The 21,095-nt window shown below is 40.9% G+C and overlaps 1 protein-coding gene across 35 annotated transcripts in view; it reads left to right on the top strand.

The window, feature by feature from the left end:
* Positions 1 to 21,095, top strand: part of LOC115941363 (uncharacterized) — a 105,447-nt gene that overhangs the window by 53,758 nt on the left and 30,594 nt on the right. For 9 of the 35 annotated variants that reach the window (XR_014144939.1, XR_014144940.1, XR_014144941.1 and 6 more), the window contains one exon: positions 8,520 to 8,667. The exons of the other annotated variants lie outside the window; for them this stretch is intronic. The gene's annotated coding sequence lies outside the window, so the exon portion shown is untranslated. The remainder of the gene's footprint in view (positions 1 to 8,519; positions 8,668 to 21,095) is intronic. 35 annotated transcript variants of the gene reach the window in all.

Genomic DNA, 21,095 nt, shown 5'->3' with positions numbered 1-21,095 from the left:
TAAGGAGGGCAGTTCTTTTCCCTCTAGCATGTAGAAGACTTCATTTCCATGTCCTTTGTTGCCATATTTGTTAATCACTTTCCTGGGTCATTTAACCAGAAGGCCTCCAGACTTTGGAATCTGTGGCAGAATTTCCTTTTTCTTAAGATTTTATTTATTTATTTGACACAGAGAGAGAGACCACAAGCGGGGGGGGTGGCAGGCAGAGGGAGAGGGAGAAGCAGGCTCCCCGCCGAGCAGGGAGCCTGACGCGGGACTCGATCCCAGGACCCCGGGATCATGACCTGAGCCGAAGGCAGACGCTTAACCGACTGAGCCACCCAGGCGCCCCTGTGGCAGAATTTTCATCGGCCAGTTCTCAGACAGAGAAATGCACCTAGACAAATCCTGTAAGATGTCGTCATCTAAAAATACCCTTTAGTGGGTTATTGGGAGCAGGAAATGAAGCAGAGATAGCAAGTTCACACTGACTCTTTAAAGTCACTATGGAACGCTTACAAGGATCCCACAGATGACTAAAATTAGTTTATTCTGCACAGCGTTATCCACTGCTGACTCAAGATGGTGATACAAGCAGTGTTAAGCTGTGAGCTCACCAGGAAGCTCATTCCCTAAAATTATTCTCTGGCTGGGAAAGGCCCCTAGTTCAATCAGTGGTTGGAAGATGGGGCATTAATGGCACCTGTTTCGCCACCACTCAGAAGCTGTGTTTTCCGCTTGCCTCCAGTTCTCTGTTTCTTGCAGATGGAAGAGCCTCCCGATCTGCCTGTTGTCTCTCAGTGCTCAAGGGTATAGGGTGTGTGTGGTTGTGTGTGTGTGTGAGAGAGAGAGAGAGAGAATATCATTCTTTTGGTTGTATAAGACAATAATTAGAAAACATGGAGGCTGGGGCACCTGGGTGGTTCAGTCGGTTAAGCAACTGCCTTCGGCTCAGGTCATGATCCCAGGGTTCTGGGATCGAGTCCCGCATTGGGCTCCCTGCTCAGTGGGGAGTCTGCTTCTCCTTCTCGCTCTGCTCCTCCCTGCCCAGGTTCTGCTCCTCCCTGCCCTGCTCACTTGTACTCTCTCTCCCTCTCTCTCAAATAAATAAATAAATAAATAAATCTTAAAAAAAAAAAAAAGGAAAGAAAGAAAAGAAAACATGGAGGCTAAGTGATCTGGTAAGGACCATCCAGCAATTCACGGACACTCAACACTAGGTGTCTATAATTTTGGTCCAATAATTTTCAAAGACTTTTAAACATACTGAGGCTTTGCCGTTTCTCCTACAAGGAAAAATACGGCCCTATGAGCTACCTTCGTGTAGGTGGTCAGCTGATTAGAAACATGTTCAGGTATATGTAGGCAGAGAATATGCAGACACGTGTTGTTGCAATGGTTTTTCTGTTGTGAGAATAGGTTTTCTGTTTAAGGGCAAATTTGTTAGAATAAAGCTGCATCCACACTCTACTAAAAATTACTGTTTGGTTGATCCACTTAAGAAGTTAGTTCAATAAAAAAAGTCATACAAATCAACTATTTAACTCAATTGGTTAATCAATCTTATAAAAAAAGTAGCTCCAGCATTTCTATATCAGCCCATATCCTGTTATGTTCTCTCTTCATGGCTGATTTTATATTCCTTTTCATACAGATTTTTTATAATGTTCATTTCAGGACCCAAATAGATATTCTTTCGTGTATGCCAGAGTCATTTTGGTTCTAAATCATTCTGTTACTCTGTAGGTGCCCATTCTCTGCGACTGATAACTTTGCCCCATCTGTTTAAACCATGTTTTGGTTTATTAAGCATTGGGATTATTTCTTTGGTGACAAAGCCCTCAAACTATGCATCACTGATTTTCTATTCTTGAAGCCCTGGAATTTTCCTTGTTGGGACATTGAGTGCTTCATTTCTAATTAGGCTTTCCTTCTTACTCATATTTGGCTTTGCTTTATCAATAAATTACACAACCAATAATTGGGAACAGGATTTCAGAGTGTGCTGCAAACATGAATCCCAGTGGTTTGTGGGAAAGAAGGAGCATTCAGGGAGAAATGGGATTGGAACTGCGCTACAGGCCAAGAGGACGATCGGGCTTGATAATGTCATGGGAGGTGGTTAATTTTTGAAGAAACAGCTGGACCCTTGCTCAGGTTCGTAGTAGTTCTATCTTGTAGCCAGATGAAAATTTTTAGTAGAAACTATCCCTGTGTTGGCTCTTTCCTTTAAAATAGCTTTTCTAGGGGCGCCTGGGTGGCTCAGTCAGTTAAGTGTCTGCCTTCGGCTCAGGTCATGATCCCAGGGTCCTGGGATCAAGCCCCGCATTGGGCTCCCATGCTCAGCAGGAAGCCTGCTTCTCCCTCTCCCACTCCCCCTGCTTGTGTTCCTGCTCTCGCTCTCTCTCTGCCAATTAAATAAATAAATAAAATCTTTAAAAAATAACAATAAAATAGCCTTTCTACCAAGAAGCACCTTTAGAAAAAGCCATGGGACCTGTTCCATTATAAAACCTGGGTTAAGCATAATGCTCCAGAAATATTTTCCAAGATCCTGTTCTAAGGCTTCCACCTCCGTGAAGTTTTTCCTGATCCCCTCAGCTCAGAACCATGATTCCATCCTCTCACCTCCCAGGCACTCGGGGGTAATGCATGGAGCACAGAGCCTGGTGTAGAGAAAGCTTTGCACAGATGTTCGTTATCACAACCTCTGCTTCTTTCTAGCATGGATCACCTTCTGCAGGAGGGCCCAGGTCATCGTTTTATCCTAATCACCAGTGATCTGCACTTTCTGCAGACTTGCTAAGCATGTACTGAGTGAGTAGTAGATTTTCAGACCTACTCAGGTATCCTTGTCGGCCCAGGCCTGACATTCAGTGGACACTCAGTAAGTGTGGGGGATAATGAACGTTCAATGAATGGTGATAAACAAAAAATTCCATTGCAACTTTTGAAAGGCAGCCAAAGGTCAGTCCTTGTGTTCACAGGGTTAACTTTTCTAATCTCCGTTAGTGCCAAAGACATTAAACAACAGCAGCGTTACTTCTGAGCCCAGTCCTATAAATGACATGCTGGTTATTAAAATAACCAGCGAACTGGCTTCATTGGCACATCCCATGTGTGGAGTAGAATAATTATGGCTAATACTTACTGGGCATTTGTTCTGTACCAAGCTCTGTTCTGAGCACTTTACGTACACTCACTTTTGTCCTGCTGCAAATTTTTGTAAAGACGAGTCAGCGAGGCACAATGGGGTGAAATCCCTTGCCCCAGGTCACGCTCTTGCCAAATAGGGACTCACAGCCAGAGCTGAGCCAGTTACAAAGTTAGGGTTTGATGGTGCCTATCACCCTACTTTGTGCAAAATGTCAAAGTAAGTGCAAAGGCCAGAGTCAGTTCAGCCAACATGCCACTGCACAAAGATTTAAAGCTTCTCTCACATATATTTGAACTCTCAGCTGTCCTCTTTCTGGTAGGTGTCCCAGGTGGAGAGGGGGAGGAGGGCCCCAGAAGCAGCTGCTTGTGTTGTCGGCACATAACATTTTTAGTTAGAGTCTCAGATCCCCTATCTTTGCAAATACCTGCCCTGCCCTATCAATGAGCACCGTCCTGCCTCATCTTCTCCCACCTTCCCTTGTGATCTCGTCTCTCCCAGCTCTTCCCCAGGCTGTGAATTTCCACTTCTCTGCCCTCCTTCAACAGTCTGGGCCCTTTAGGTCATTTGAGATGCAGCTTAGATGGCACTTCTAGCCCTTGCTGACTATCCCAGTCAGAGCCCCTGTAACTCTGAGTACCCCCACCCCACAACCGGCCTGGCTTCTTATTCTATATTGTAATTGTGGGGTTAATTGTCTGCTGCGACACTGTGAGTTCATCAAGGGTGGGGACCGTGTCCTGTTCACTTGTATGCTGAAGGCCCAGCACAATTCTGGGCACACAGGTTGGCACACAAATGTTTGTTGAATGAACAAATAAATGAGTAAGTGAAAGTGTTCCCTTGCATGTCCATTCCACTCTTAAGTATCCCATAATCAACTATGGGGACCATGCATCTCCGCATTCAGGTGCCCAAGATTGGCTGGAAGGACACAGCCAAGAAAAACATGTTAGAGATATTATTTCTTTTTCCCTACATATCAGAGAAAAAGTATCCCACTGCCATCCAACCTAAAGCCATAGGAGTAAATAATCTCTGATGGGGGGGGCGGGGAAGATGCCTGAAAAATTTGTGGCTGGAAAAAAAATGTTGCAAACAGCATTTTACTTTTCCCCACTGTGGGCTTATTGTATAAATTATGTGTGAAACAAATATGTGATAGATTCAGTGGTAATTGCTTGTTCTCAAATGTTTGGTTAACCACGCCTCTTAATCCTATATACAGTAGCTTAGCACAGAATTAAATTCTGCCGTTTAGGCAGGATTAGCATTTGGAATTTCTTGTTTCTGTAGTTTAAATGTTTTTATCCCAATATTTGTACTTTTCCACTTAGAATAAATGCACTGAGTGTGTGTGGGGAGATATAAATAGCATGGAATTCTTACGATGCAACTCATCATCCTTATTGGTTTACAGTCGATCTTTATGGATACTAATTTTTTTAAATTACTCATCTGTAATTAGTTACAGGAACAGAGAAAGAATTGCTTCTAATGAATCTGGTGTCCTCTCTTTGCCAATAATCAAGGCCTTTAATGTTATAAAGGATAAAAATTTCTTTCAGCCTTTATTCTCAAAATGCAAAGACTTCATGGGACAATGTTTTTGACATAATTAGGAAGAAAGGTTTTTCCCCTGCTGCCACATATAGCAGGAATGGGCGAAAAATGTTGATCTAATTAATTGGGGGAACTCTTTACCCCATATCAGTGGTAGTATTAATTTTTTCATTCAACATCCATTAATGTTCACTGTGTGCCTATAATGAATGTACTAGAAGCTGCTATTTACTGACTATGTAAAAAAAAACTAGGGGCATCTGGGTGGCTCAGTTGGTTGAGCATCTGACTCTTGGTTTTGGCTCAGGTCATGATCTCAGGGTGGTGAGATTGGGCCCCAAGTCAGTCTCCATGCTCAATGGGGAGTCTGCTTGAGATTCTTTCTCTCCCTACCCCCCCCCCACTTGTGCTCTTGTTCTCTCTCTCTCAAGTAAATAAATAAAGCTAAAAAAAAAAAAAAAACTAAGACGTGGTCCCTGTCTTCAAGGAGCTTAATAAATAATTGCAATCAAACAAGACAAGTCTTATGTGAAAGTCTACACAAAGCCCAGCAAGGCTTTAGGAGAAGGATATGAGCCAGCTGGGGAAGTCAAGACTATGGATTCATGCAGGAGAAAGCATCTGAGCTGAGACCTGCAGGAACAGGAGTCCGCCAGGCAACAGAGCCAGTGACTGAGCGATGGGGAAGGCATTCTAGACAAGGGCTAAGACAACTGCATCACTGGAATCTTTGGGGGTTTATTATCAGTAAGACATGGCCTGTGACCCAACTCACAACTCACAGAGACAACAGTGAGGCATTCCCACTGTGAGGCCAACTTTAAGCATGGCACGAATCTGTTCAAGTTGGCAGAGAGAGAGAGAGAGAGTATTCATTCTGGCCACAGTATGGTGGGCAGACTCTGGGGAAGCTGCCCCAGTATTTGGGCAAACGGAGGTGAGGCTACATCTGGAACAACAGTGGTGGGAATCAGGATGTGAGCGGTGATAATGAGGCGGGCAGGAGGACCTGGTGATTGACCAGATGGGCCATAGGGCGCCCTCTGTGCTGGAAGCCACAAATCTGGACTGACTCAAATTTTCTGTTAGTGGTCATAGCCATCTACAACCCCCCAACAGAAATTAGGGTGAGCCTTTCACTCAAATTAATTTGAAGGCAGAAAGGTGAATTTAGCCCAATATTAGAATATTTTGATAGCATTAAATGGGATATTTTCAAAATAGATTGTCCCTTTTCAGGGAGAGGATATTTGTCCATGTTAATCTATTCAATAATTATATCTAACCCTAGAGAGATAATTCTAACACTTCCAACAGAGAATGAAGGGAGGCTAACTCATGGTCTCCATCAGCATTCCCCTTTTCTTTTTCAAAGCAGTTCACAAATATCAGCTTCACACTTTACATTTTTACCATGGCTCCAGCAAATATAGGGAATATAGGGAAGACGGTAATTGTCACAGTCAATGTAAATCTGTGATGTCGAGTCGGTTTTGCTGGTGGCCTAAATCTTCTATTTAATTGTCTGTTGACATTTTTCTGTGCATATGTTCATGTAAATACCAGTATCTGTTTTCATGACTCTTCAGAACTTGGAGAAGGAAATTCTGCTCCAGCCACCTTAATCTACTACTCCTCCCTGCGGTCTGCTGACAAGGCCCCTTCTTTGTGACTCATCATAGTCCAGTTTCCTATTTGAATTGTTCCTTCTTAGAAATTTCTGGGGGCGCCTGGGTGGCTCAGTCGGTTAAGTATCTGACTCTTGGTTTCGGCTCAGGTCATGATCTCAGGGTCGTCAGATCAAGCCCTGCGTCAGCCCTTCCTGGGCATAGAGCCTGCTTAAGAGTCTCTCTCTCCCTCTCCCTTTGCCCCTCCCCCACACCACTCTTGTGCACATGCACGTTCTCTCACAAAAAGAAAAGAAAAGAAAAGAAATTTCTGAACCTCTCCTTCAGAATCTGTCTCAAAATTAAATTTCTCTACAAAATGTAACCACTATTCCAATTCTTTGTTTCTTGACATTATGGACTGTATTAAATTTGTATACATGTTGGGCGCCTGGGTGGCTCAGTTGGTTAAGCGACTGCCCTTCGGCTCAGGTCATGATCCTGGAGTCCCGGGATCGAGTCCCACATCAGGCTCCCTGCTCAGCAGGGGGTCTGCTTCTCCCTCTGCCCTCTTCCCTCTCATGCTCTCTGTCTCTCATTCTCTCTCTCAAATAAATAAATAAAATCTTTAAAAAAAATAAATAAATAAATAAATAAAAAATTTGTATACATGTTTTTGCTTAAGTCTTCTTAAATATTTTCATACGTATTGTGGGCATTTTCAAACCATATCATCCTTAACTGTTCCATTGTTCAATAGGTGTTAACCTTAACTGATGGACAGAAAGTGGAAATACATTTTCATCTGTCTGCCCTAATTTTATGTTTACCTCTAAAACTTTAGATTTTTTTTCGAGAACCCAAAATACATGTACCATCAGGACAGCATCCCTATTTTCTGACTTCTCCATGCATTCTTTTTTTTTTTTTGCATTTATTTATTTATTTATTTATTTATTTATTTATTTGCCTCATTCAAGTTACCAAGGAGAACACAGAGTCAGGTAGCTTTGTTGTAGGGCTATGATAGGGATGCCATCTTTGAGCCATCACAGTGAGGGCTAGGAGTTTGGGCTATTCATGGCATGCTTGGAAGTTTGGTGGCCAGGGCCTCCCAGAAATCTCCCAGGGCTGAAGAGCCTTATTGTAATATTTTGTCCATGCATTCTTTAACAAACTTTTAAACATTTTATATACACAGAAAAGTACAGACTGTAACAAGCCAGAACCTTAAAAGTCAAATACCCTGGGGTGCCTAGCTGGCTCAGTCAGTGGAGTGTGCAACTCTTGATCTTGAGGTTGTAAGTTCAAGCACCATGCTGGGCATAGAGATTACTTAAAAAAAAAGGCTACATAACAGTGGTGGTGACAGCTAACATTTGCTGAGTGATTTCTATGTGCCAAGAGTCTGTCTCATCTGGAGTTTACAAGAACCATGGGTGGAAGAAACTCCATTTTGGAGATGAGGAATCTGAGGCTTAGAGAGAAGTGATAGGTAAAATAATGGCCCCCAAAGATGTCTAAATCCCTGGAACCAAAAATGTATTACCTTACATGGCAAAATGGACTTACTCCTAACGTGGGACTTGAACTCATGACCCTGAGATCAAGAGTCATATGCTCTACTGACTGAGCCAGCTGGGTACCCCAATTTTCTCATATCTATATTTTCAAACACTTTAGTTAGAATTTCTGTAGGAAGACTTCCTAAATGTGAAATTATTGGGTCAAAAGATAATCATATTAAATATTTTTATAAATTCTGCCTAATTGCCTTGCAGAATGTTCCCAGTGCAGCTCTTAAACAAGAACTGAAATTAGCAGGAAAAGAGTGAACAAAAAATACGAAAGGATCTGGCTCATCAGTGACCATTTCAGCAAAGCAAAGAACTGAAGTGACCACATAACTGAAAGTGTCTTTCTCCTTCATTTTAAGCAGAGAACCTATAGATATCTCTTCCAAAAGAGTCCCTCTGGCTCTTTCTTCTTTGTGTGCATTGTGGATAAATTCATTTTGTGCTTTTATTTCTGGGTCTTGCTTTGGCCTTTGAGGCAATAAAGTCTGACAAAAATAAATAACCTTTTTAGTAGGTATCTCTTGGGCTACTGATCTATTTTAAAATGCTCTATTACTTCAACTGAGACTAGGTTTTTCCCTTGTGCATAATTAGATACTTGAAAATAGTAATAGCGTTTCATTAATTTTTGACTGATAGGCTTCCCAGCAGGGTCCTGGAACCCAACTTTTGGGAAAAAATTACTGATTAAAGAAAATTAACACAGCAACCTGTTCAAGTGTGTGGGCCGTGTGACTAGCTGGTGTTTTATGGGAATCACCGCAGCAGGACCCATCAGGATTTAAAGGTCAGTTCCTCGTGTGACTCTACATGAGAACAAAGCTCTTCACATTGTTCACATTAAGAGATCCTGGGCTCTGAAAAACAAGAAGACTTTCTCACTGAAGATGACTTTTACTTTCTTTGGGCATCTTAATTCCATTCTTTGATCTGGAAAGTGGGCTCTGTCACTCTTGGCTTGTCCCAAGCTTTTGTTGAGCTTACAGACGTGATAGCACCTTTTCTTTTTTTCCCAGGCTTTTTCTTTTGTCTCAGAACTCTGCTGCCTTGGAGATTTGGGTTTTCTCCTTAGGCTGTGATTTTTTATCTTCAAAGTTGTGAAACTTGACTCAATTGTTGATGCTTGTTTTTTGCCCTGGTGCTCAACTGCTCGATCCCAAGGCATTGTAATAAACATCCTCTTGGCCGTGAAATGGAAACATGTCTAACAATGATGTTCGTTTGTTTACTTATTTATTTTGGCTTCATTTTTGCCTAGGAAACCAGAATGGAAATTTTGAATTCTGATAGATGTTAGGGAATTCTAATGAATAATAGCATCTCTTATTAACACTTACCATGTGCCCAACACTACCGATTTTTTGGTAAATGGGGTCAAGTCCTCGAGGGCCAATTCTGTGAAGTAGGTGCTATTATCATCCCCATTCCACTATTGAGGAAATTGAGGCTTTAAGCAGTTAGACAACCTGCTCAAAGCTATAGAGTAGTGAATGATAAAGCTGAGGTTCAAACACAGGCTTGTTTGATCAGTCTGGATTCTTAACTCCTATCCAGAATGTTCTTTGGCATTTCAAATCATTCGTAAGCAATACTTCCAAGAATGTTTTAAAACAGAAAAAATTAAACCAGAGTAAAGAGCTACTTACTTTGTGGTGAAGCAAAAAGAACACTGGGATAGGAGTCAAAAGGCTGTGTCCTTACTAGCTGAGCTGGTCCCCAGGCAAGTCATCAAGTCAGTCACCAGCTCCTCCTTTCACCTTTGTGTTTCCCATCTGTGAAAGTGCCAATCTTCCAGCATCCTTAAAAAACAAACAAACAAACAAACAAAGCGAACCTTGACTTCCTCTTTACTTTTCCCTATTCTAAGATAGATGAAACCTGCCACTCCCATATCATTTGTGAGAGTTAAGGCTGGTATCAAATGAGTCAGTTGGCACAGAGCTACTTGTCCTGAAAGAGAAGGAAAAAGCAATGATTAAATGCCACCCCCCCACTCTGGCAGAGAGCGAAGCTAAGCATAATGACTCAAGTTCAAAGCCTAGAAAATCTTGGCAGAAACAGGGTGGATATATTCTTCTGTCTCCAATTTTCTCTGTATATTCATCGTTGACCATAGAAATGTGGATGAATGTGTGGTTCATCACGTAATTATCATCTCAAACTTGCTCAAGCTGTTGTGGAGTAATAATGCTGCCAAACTGTCCTTGGCCAGTCAGAAATGAGACCTAGCCAGAGAGAAGACTTGCTAACTTTCTCAAGCATGTATCTTTATTCTGTCACATAGCTTTTTTCTGTCCTATATGTTCTGGACTGAATTGTGTCCTCTTAAAATTAATATTTTGATGTCCTAATCCCCGTACCTCAGAATGTGACTATATTGGGAAATAGGGCCTTTAAAGAGGTAATTAAGGTAAAATGAGGTCATATGGGCTCTACTCCAATGTGACCAGTGTCCTCATAAGAAGAGATTAGGACACACAAACACAGATGAAAGAATGAACAACCGTGCAACCATGTGAGGGTACAGGGAGAAAGTGGCCATCAGCAAGCCAAGGAGAGAGGACTCAGAAGAAAACAAACCTGTTAACACCTTGCTCTTGGACTACTAGCCTCCAGACCGTGAGAAAATAAATTTCTGTTGTTTAAGCACCCAATCTCGATCTCCGGTATTTTGTTATGGCAGCCCTAGCAAACTAATATAGCATATTTTAAATCTAGGGTTGTTTTAAAGTTTCTTCTTTACGTCTCAGAATTTCCTTACCTTTATACGTTTCTTTTCTCCTCTGCTTGAGCTTGACTTTATTGCCCTAATAAGTTGTACTTAGGTATCAAGCTTCATCCATTTCACAGATGCTTGAAGAATACCCAGTGTTAGATTAATATTGACTGATACTTTGTGTTTTGGGGTTATTTTTTAAAGATTTATTTATTTATTTGAGAGAGGGTGCACTCAAGTAGGGGAGGGGCAGAGGGAGAGGAGAGAGAGAATCCCAACCAGACTCTGCGTTGAGTGTGGATCCCAACACGGGGCTTGATCCCACAACCCATGAGCTCATGACCTGAGCTGAAACCACGAGTCAGACGCTTAACCGACTGAGCCATCCAGGTGCCCCTTGACCAATACTTTGAATATAGCTTAAATTTCTACACCTATGTAAAATCCTTATCACTGACTTACCTGTGTGTATCAGTTCTTAAATAGATTATTTAATTTTACAACTAGTATAATAAAACACTGAACTATATACAACTGATTTCTCATCCCTCACCCATACCCCAGGAATTTCTCTGTTTTTTCTTACTTCCTATCTTGATAATATGGCAACAGCAGTGCCATCCATCCAGACTCAGATTCTCAGTCTCAGAATTTAGGGAGTCCTTCTTGTTTCTTTTTCTTGCCTCACACATCCAACTCCTTATCCACTTCTGTTCATTTGTACTTTAAAACATCTAATAGGAAAATGCTTGTAATATTATAGTTTAAATTTGAACTTAAAATTTTATATTTCAAAAACTATAAAAATATAGTTTAATATTTGAATTTAAAATTTGAATTTAAAATATCAATATGGACTTATGAATTAAAGATACATATGTATGTGTATCTATCCATCCTAGCTCTGTCTACTAAAAGAATATAGAAGCAATGACATCCCTTGAGCAATAAACATGATCTAGAATCCACATTTTGGTTTCTACTCATCATTACATACTAAAAAAAATAATGATCTTTGGAGAAATAGCTGATTCTAATTGTTCAGCAGGGAAATTACAAGGTGGAGCTTAGGTTATCTTGTTATGCCTAAAACCAGGAAGTGCTCAGTGATTTATAGGGGCATGTTAAAAGGACCCAAGAGCTAGTTTTAAAGGGCTTCCACTAGACAGATTTGGACAATTTGAAGCAAATTGATTGCAAAATGTTTAATATTTAAAAATCTATGAGTCTGAGTCTGTGGTGATACCCAAAAAAAGTAATGGAAAGAAGAAACAAAATCATTTGCATCATTAAAGGTAACAAATCCTTACTCTGAAATTGATAGTAAAAGGGAAAGAACTAAATATTTACCTGGCCTTCTTAGGAAGAACTGTATATCATCCTAGTTGATGAGGGAAAACTCATATTTAGAAAACAAGGCCAAAGAAGGAGTGACGGTATTTGAAAGTCACTATTTTGCAACCCCCAATGAAATAATTGATTCAAGCAAGATCATCACTGGTGAGAGAGTATTGCAGAACAGGATATTCACACAGTGACAAAGTGTCATCACACGGGTGATTTACCAGTTGCAAAGGAACAATCTGGTAGTCACTACTTTGACTATACCAATTATATGGGATAACCTTGAATTGTGTCCTTCTGACATGATGTGGATGAAATTCACAAAATCATTTATGAACTATTCTTGCCAAAAGTGTTAAATTGAATCTAATTAAGCCTTTAGACCTAACCTTAAATATATAGGAATTACAGGGAATCACAGAACAACCAAATTACAGGGAAACCCACAGAGGAATCCCTAACGTGAGATATTCTATAAGACAACTCTTTTGGATTCTTCCAAAAGTCATTATCATCAGAGGAAAAAGAGTAGGAAGAACTATTCTAGATTAAAAGAGACTAAGGAGGGCGCCTGGGTGGCTCAATTGGTTAAGCGACTGCCTTCGGCTCAGGTCATGATCCTGGAGTCCCTGGATCGAGTCCCGCATCGGGCTCCCTGCTCGGCAGGGAGCCTACTTCTCCCTCTGACCCTCCCCCCTCTCATGTGCTCTCTGTCTCTCTCATTCTCTCTGTCTCAGATAAATAAATAAAATCTTAAAAAAATAAAAAATAAAATAAAAGAGACTAAGGAGACATAACAACAAAATACAATATATGAATCTCGATTCACCCGTGGCTTGATAAAAACAGCTAAACATTTTGGGGACAACTGGAGAAAATTTCTATATGAGCTATATGTTAAAGGACATATTATGTGGTATTAAGAAACTAATATTAATTTTCTTAGATGTGATAATGACATTGTGGTGATATATAAGAAAATTCTTATTTTTAGGAGATGCATATTTGAGTGTTAATATTTAGGTGTGAAGTGTCACGACATCTACAACTTTCTTTCAAAATACACACACATGTATATGTGTGCATGTATAAAAATAAAGCAAATATGTCAAAATGATAACAGTTGTTGAGTTGAGGTTGAATCTGGGTAGAGATTGGTATTTACTGTACTATTCTTTCAATTTTTGTAGATGTTTAAACATTTTTATTTCAATAATTTGAGGGGTGCCTAGGTGGCTCAGTCAGTTAAGCGTCTGACTCTTGGTTTCAGCTCAGGTCATGATCTCAGGGTAGTGAGATCAAGCCCCATGTCAGACTCTGCGCTGAGCATGGACCCTGCTTAGGATTCTCTCTCTCCCTCTGCCCCTCCCCCGCACCTCCCCCCCACACTTATGTGTGCTCTCTTTCTCTCTCTTAAAGAAAAACCAACAAAACCAATTTAGGAACATTTTTATGTCTCTACTCCTTTTATGCCTCTGCCCCTTGCCTCTATCCTCATCACCACTCTTCTACTACAAGTCCTTATCTCTTTCCTGAACTATTGTGGTGGCTTCCTAAGTAGTTTCCATATTCAGTCTAAATGCCCCCCAAGCCCTCTGCCAAAGGCAACCTCCTAAAAATCAGCTCTTACCATTTTCCTACCCTGCTTTACCCTCCCCCTCACCCACATGGTAAAATCTGAAAACGCTTGGCAAGCAAGGCTCCAAACTTGTCACACCACATTCTCATTCAAAGCTTTCTCCTGTCACCTCATCACCTGTTCTCTGCCAGGGTTCACAACTGCAAATGCTCATGGGGAGGGCTGGGAATAAAACAATAGAGGGTGTGGGGTCTGCGATGGGCTGGGGAGAAGGATCTCCCTCTAAAGGGGTGTAGCTATTACTCAAGATCAGTTGAATGTGGGCCCAGTGTTGCTAAATCTTTGCATTTCCCTTTTTTTTTTTTTTTAAGATTTTATTTTTTTGAGAGAGAGAGAACGAGCAGGGGGAGTAACAGAGGGGCAGAGAGAAGCAGACTTCCCACTGGGCGGGGAGCCCGATGCGGGACTCAATCCCAGGACCCTGAGATCATGACGTTAGCCGAAGGCAGACCCTCAACCAAATGAGCCACCCACATGCCCCTATATCTTTGCATTTCCAGTAAGTCAAAAATAAAGGTTTGTATACAAATTCTCCCCATTTTAAACACTGACAAGTAATTCTAAAAAAAAAACCACTCTGCAGACTGCAAAAAAAAAATTGTGGGCTGAAGTGTGTGATTCCTCCATGACTGAATGCTTGTTTTTTCATACTGACCTTTGTGTCATTCTTCCAGTATTCCAGAACTTGCTCCATCCCTTTCTCTCGAAATCCTGTGAATCGTCCAACACCCAGCAAGCAAGGCCCTTCACCTTCCCTCATCCCCCCGTGCAGAGCCAGCGCCCCCTCTGTAGAGTGCCTGACCATTTGTACGAGCCTCCATTCTAGGACCTGTAATGGAATTACATATTTGGTCGTCTGTCTTCTCCCGCTGGGTTCTGAACTCCCATGATGAAGAGCCACATTTTACTTATTGTCTCCCCAGTGCTGCTCATGGAGTCTGATGTATTTCAGCATTTGATGAGCATCTGTTGACTGAGTTGCAGCCTGTTAAAAGTAATGCTGCAGAAGAATTTAGGACATGGCTTCTATGGCACCCCGTTGGAATTGTACTTAAGAATGTCTATGAGTCGGGGCGCCTGGGTGGGTCAGTCAGTCAAGAGTCTGCCTTCAGCTCAGGTCATGATTCTGGGGTCCTGGGATCAAGCCCCGCATCGGGCTTCCTGCTCAGTGGGGAGCCTGCTTCTCCCTCGCTCTGCCTGCCGCTCCGCCTGCTTGTGCTCTCTCTCCCTCTGTCAAATAAATAAATAAAATACTAAAAAAAAAGACTGTCTATGATATCAATAAAAGAAAAATTATTATTATATTCCAAGTAAGGTTGTCTTCTGGGATCATTTGTCTATTGTAGGAAGTCAAGTAAATATGTTTAGTTTTTAAGAAATAATTCTGAAAAACAGGATTCTTTCTGACCTTTTAACCCAAGAGAATGATAATTGGGTTTTGTTTCAAGGATTGCCTTTCTAGGGCAACAATGGCCAAGATCAGGCCAATGATCTAGGCAGCTTTGGTAACCTACAAATAATCTAAACCTGCTTGAATTCTTATAAACAGAACTGAGTGGCAGGGTGTGTGCTGAATCAAGTCACCTCCTCTCCTTGGGACATCAATTTTTATCAGTGCCCTACACACCCAATTCTCTCCTTTTTGTCTGTTTCATGCCTTTCTTTCCTTCAATGCTTTCTGTTATTTAGCATTCCTTTCAAAATCTAGCCGAAAACTTAACTTCTTCCAAGGAGTCTCTGATAAATGCCACTGGTCTTGATTCTTCCTTTGTTTTATATAGTGCATTTATTCTTTATGTTGGGTATGGCCTATTCCAGTGTAGGCTATATAATTAGAATAATTATACTATTAAGAATAAGATAGTAATAGTCATTTGAAGGCCATTTTTAAAGGTAACAGCTTCCCAGACTCCTCCCTGGAGATTCTGATTTGGTGGGCTTGGCATGAAGTGGAGGATGGGTACAGGTATTGTATCTGTAAAAACAGCCACAGATAATTCTTGTTATCAGGCAACTTTGGAAAACATTAGCCTCATCTTTATAAGCTTGGATTTGGGGTCAGACTGATTAGGATTTTAGGCAGGGCTCTAATTCTTGTAGCTCTGTGTAACATTAGGCAAGTTACCGTGTCCAATAGCCATGCTTTTTAATCCAGAAAATGGGGATGATAATCACTATTATAGTCCTATTCTGGAGGAATCAAATGATTCATGTAGACATTAGCACAGTGCCTGGAACATTCTAAGTGCTCAGTAAATGTTGACAATTATGGTTATATTTGCTTGGTTGTGTAAGTATGATTCGAGGTTTGGATGATGATTTCTTTGGTTCTTCTGTAACACTGTGGTGATTTAGGGTAGGGTGACCCGGAAGATTTTACTCTAGCCAGAGATTATTGTCAAGAGCCTACTAACCTCTGCCAATTTTTTATTGCCCCAACAAGGTATCATCCTTTGTTCTCTTTTAATTTTATGTGTCAGCTCCATTAAATTATAGAAAGGTCTTTGAGGCCATTGACCTTGTCATCTACTTTTGTCACATAGTAGATCCAGTATCCTGCATGATGGGCTATCAGCAGAGAGCACTATCTAATAGAATACACATTTATTTCATGGCATTATAGAACCATCATTTCTTACTTAGGTTACGATAGCTCCTAGCGTGTCTTGGGCTCTTCTATTCCTGCTACCTTCCAATCAGTCCTCACACAGCACCAAAATGATCTTTACACAATGTGATCACAGAATGTCATTCCCTTTTGAAATTTCCCAGCATTTCCCACTGTATTTAGAATAAAATACAAACTCCTTACCATAGCTTTGAAAGTGCTACCTGACCTGGGCTGGATTGTCTGTCTGACCTCATTTCCTGTCATTCACTATGTAAGTCATTACATTCCTATAAATTTGCTGTCCCCTGCCTGGACTGTCTTTTCCCTAGATCTTCATGTCATTCAGCCCAGATGTCACTTTCTCAGAGACCTTCCTTCACCTCCCTATCCAATATTTTTTCCTCTCATTAGTTTCTATTTATCCTGCTTTATTTTCTCCAGATTATTTCCACTATCTGATATTGTATTTATTAGTAACTGGTATTATTTGTTTATTCTAAACTCCATGAGATCGGGTATCTTGTCTATCTTATATTCTTAGCACTGGGAACAGAACCTGGTACATTTCATGTTCTCGGTAGATATTTGTCAAATCGATTGATGAAATTTACAGACAGACTAATGAACATCTATAGAGTTCAGTAGATTTCAACTTTTTACAACAGAGGACTCTTTTTTTTCTTTTAAGATTTTATTTGTTTGACAGAGAGAGACACAGCGAGAGAGGGAACACAAGCAGGGAGAGTGGGAGAGGGAGAAGCAGGCCTCCCACGGAGCAGGGAGCCCGATGCGGGGCTCGATCCCAGGACCCTGGGATCATGACCTGAGCCTAAGGCAGACGCTCAATGACTGAGCCACCCAGGCGCCCCACAACAGAGGACTCTTATCAAAACATAATATTTGGCTTTAAATCATTCATTTGTGTGTTTGTTTAGTCTTTTTTGCTTATCGCTTGACAAGCAAATAGGATTCTGTACACATAACAAGTTCTTAGCAAATACTTAGCAATTTAGTGAATCTTTGTTCAACAAGAGCTACCACCAGGGGGAAATCCATCCTCTGACCAGTAGCTGTAGATGGTGAGAAAATCTGGCTGGAGGAGAAACAGACCCGAGCTCAGGGGACAAGGGCAGGCAGGGGGCAGCTCCTTGCGGGCTTCTCCACAGCTATGCAGAGAGAGGCAGTAGGAAGCAGGAGAAGCAGGGCCATCATTTGGAGCACGCGGAGGAGAAGCAGCAAGACATGCTGCCAGCCTGGGCTGTGGTGAAAAGCTGCCTGGCCTGGAGCAGCCCTGGGCCAGTGGCTGCAGAGCTGAACACAAGATGGCAGTGGGTGCGGTGGGAGCAATGGTGGTACCCAAAGAACAACGTCTCAGAGAGGTCCCGACGTGTAAAGCCGCCTCCCGCTGGGGCTAAGCCATGAGGGATCGGGAAGGAGGCAATGAACGAGTGCAGTGACAAGCAAGTGGCAGTGAAGAGGGCATTTGACTCCTCACTCTCTCCCAGGTGACAGGAAGGGATTCGGGGACATGGGATCCCAGCAGTTGAGCATGTGTGATCTTGGACAGAACTAGTGGTTTTGTTGTTATTTGGGTTTTATTTATTGATCTTTCAGTATCATCTTCAGGGATTAAACATAACTAGAGATGACAGAGATGTTGGAAATAACAAGCAAGGACTTTAACACAGTTCTTATAAATGTGTTTGAGGATTTATAAGAAAATAAAGGCTCACATGAGTAGAGGAGAGATCTCACTTGAGAATTGGAAACAATGAAAGAAACCCAATTAGAAATTCTAGAACTGAAAAATAAAATATCTGAAATGAAAAAAAAAAAAATCCCTAGATGGGCTTAACAGTAAATTGCATTCTACAGAAGAAAAAAAATAGTGAACTCAAAGATAGGGTAACGTAAACTATGCAAACTGAAGCACACACAGAGAAAAAGGGCTAGAAAAAAATGAACAGAGTCTCATTGACTTGTAGGGTAGTATGAGGTGGCCTGACATTTGTGAACTGGAGTTCCAGAAGAAGAGGAGAGGGTGACTGGGATAAATATATATATGTTGGGGTTTTTTTTTTTTTCAAGAAAAATAGCTGGAATAAAATCCAAATTTGATGAAAATTGTTAACCCATGAGTTTTATAAGCTCAATGAACTACAAGCAGGATAAAAATGAAGAAAACCACTTTCAGGTACATCATAGTCAAATATCTGAAAACCAAGGACTGAAGAGAAACATCTTAATAGCAGCCAGAGGGAAAAACCTCATTCTGCACAAGACCTTAGGGGAGCAATCATCTGACTTCTCTGCAAGCCAAAAGACCACGCAATAACATCTTTAAAGTGCTGAAAGAAATAAAACCTGTTAACCTGGAATTAGAAACCTAGTGAAAAGATCCTTCAAAGATGAAGGGAATAAGAAAAATGAGAGCAAGGGCAAGGACGAAAGAGAGAAAGAATGAAAAAGAAAAACATTGCCAAATAAACAAAAGCTGAGAGAATTTGTCAATAGTAGACATGTACTTTAAGACATGTTAAAGTCTTCAGGGGTGAAGGAAGTGATACCAGATGGGAACTCAGATCAACATGAAAAATGAAGAGTACGGAAATGGTAGATCTGTGGATCAATAGAAATTTGTTTTTCCTTGCTTGTTATTGAATGAGTGTCACTCTTAATTATGGAGTTAAGTTCTCAGTGGACATTGCAGTTTTCTGGGAATCAGGGAATCTGGGGCCTGGTCCATTTCTGTGACCTTAAATAAGTGCTTTTAATCTCTTACCTTGGTTGGATCATGGGCCAAGTAGAATTCTAATACTTGATATTTTTCTCTTTTTGGTAAGCATTTAATAAATGTTTCCTTTTATCACTGCCAAACACCTCACAAGGGCTATCTACCCATTGCGTCTCAAATTTAGTGTGCATCATATGAATCACCTGGAAAGTATGTGAAGTCCTTTTCAGCCCCTACCTGCTGGGTTGGGTGAAGCAATCCTTCAGGAAAGTCACCTTTGCTGTCCCACTGGCTATTTCCTCAGAATTTCGTCAAAATTCACACTAGAAAAAGAGGAGAGCAGGATGCTTCAAGGAGAGGGTGAATACTGGCCAGGTCATGAGGAGGATAAACCCCTTTAAGTCCGTATTTTAAAATCTCATTAAGCTTCACTTTTTATGAAGTAATAATTTGAAGAGATAGATTTCTTTTTAGAAAGCAAGTTGTGAGGCACTTGGTGGTTAGTTCACCCAGGGGGATGTTGAAAATTATATTTGAATTGTCAGTAATTCCAGAGCGAAATGCAGATACTAAAGAGCGAGTCTGTAATTGAAATCCCTAGGCAAAGAAAGACCTTTGCTTCCTCCCAAGGTCATCTGGTATTGGAGTAAGGAGGTTTGAAGAAAATGTGTCATTGATGATTTAATAATATTTGACATGAGAGATTGCACTTCTGTAATTTTAATTTTTTTACATAGAAAACGGAAACTGCCTTAAATCTGCTGGTGACATATTTGGGTTAAAATTGCTGTGAACAACATTCCATACACTTCCTAATTCCCTCAACATCCCCGTTAAAATATATGTTTGCATTGTACTTTAAATTTATATTTCCTTTGGACATTCTCATGTTTTGTAAGAATAGAAAGCTTGTCGGAGGCTTCTCTATGATGGGAATAGAAACCCTGTTAATATCTGAATCATGCTGAGCATAAAAAAGAAAATTGGGGCCATCTTCACACTCAGTACCCTTTCCTGGCATAGAATGCTGGCATAGAATGCTGGCATAGAATGACAGAGTATTGATATAAAAAGGACTGCTTTTTTTTTTTTTTTTATTCAAAGTGTTCCTAAGTACCCTATTCCTTCATCTTTGGAAATATTGTGGCTTTCAGGGTCACTGACTGTGTGTCATATCCCCATAGAGAGCACACCTCATAAACTGTGGATATTCTTTGCATTCTCGGTGTTGTTCATGGCTGTCTTACCTCATGAGCTGTATGACACCTTTCATTTTAAAAAGGCCCTCATGTTTGTGATGACGGTGTGTCAAGTTATTGGGTCTGTAGCTGGGCTTGCTGCCGTCCACCGGCTTGAGCTCGCATGAAAGTGGACACAGTTGTCAGTGTCATGATTCAGGTTAAACAAAATTTAAAAACCGGTGGTATCCAAAAAACATCTGGTAGAAGGATTATTTTGTTTGTTTGTTTTGAACTAATGAAGCAGAAATACATGCTGTGAATAATGACCGTGAATAGGGCGCCTGGATGGCTCAGTTGGTTGAGCAACTGCCTTCAGCTCAGGTCATGATCCTGGAGTCCCAGGATCGAGTCCTGCATCGGGCTCCCTGCTCAGCGGGGAGTCTGCTTCTCCCTCTGACCCTCCCCCCTCTCATGTGCTCTCTCTCTCCTCTCATCCTCTCTCTCAAATAAATAAATAAAATCTTTAAAAAAAAAAAATAATAATGACCATGAATAGCCTCGGTTTTGCTGTGAGGAGTGTCCTCAATGTTAGCACCTGCAAGAAGACAGCATGTGTCATATTTGTTTTATAATATTAGTGTTTGTACAGAATGATAGCAGGGAGACAAACTGCGTTCTCTTCCCTGCTGGTCATTATTGGTTGATGATACTCCTGTGGGGACTTATGATACTAGGTGAAACCATGTGAAATTGCTGTTTATGTAGACAATTTTATATGGCTCTAGGAAACAAGAAGTATTTTAATTAGTTTTCTCTACATCATTGTGCGTCTGCCACAAATATTTTAAGTTAATACATATATTTAAAAATTAAACCTTGAAAGGCAAGATTCGTTTGTTCTCACTCTTGCTGTGTTTTTACTCTTTGTCATTGCCTTCTTGCTCTCAAGGAAATGAAAATTCTATATACAGAAAATCTGACATTTGTCAT

Source organism: Leptonychotes weddellii, chromosome 4 (genome assembly GCF_054177405.1).
Source record: "Leptonychotes weddellii isolate Sample4059 chromosome 4, ASM5417740v2, whole genome shotgun sequence".
NCBI classification, from domain to species: Eukaryota; Metazoa; Chordata; class Mammalia; order Carnivora; family Phocidae; genus Leptonychotes; species Leptonychotes weddellii.
The sequence above is the reverse complement of the archived record's forward strand: the minus strand, read 5'-3'. Positions and strand labels throughout refer to the sequence as shown.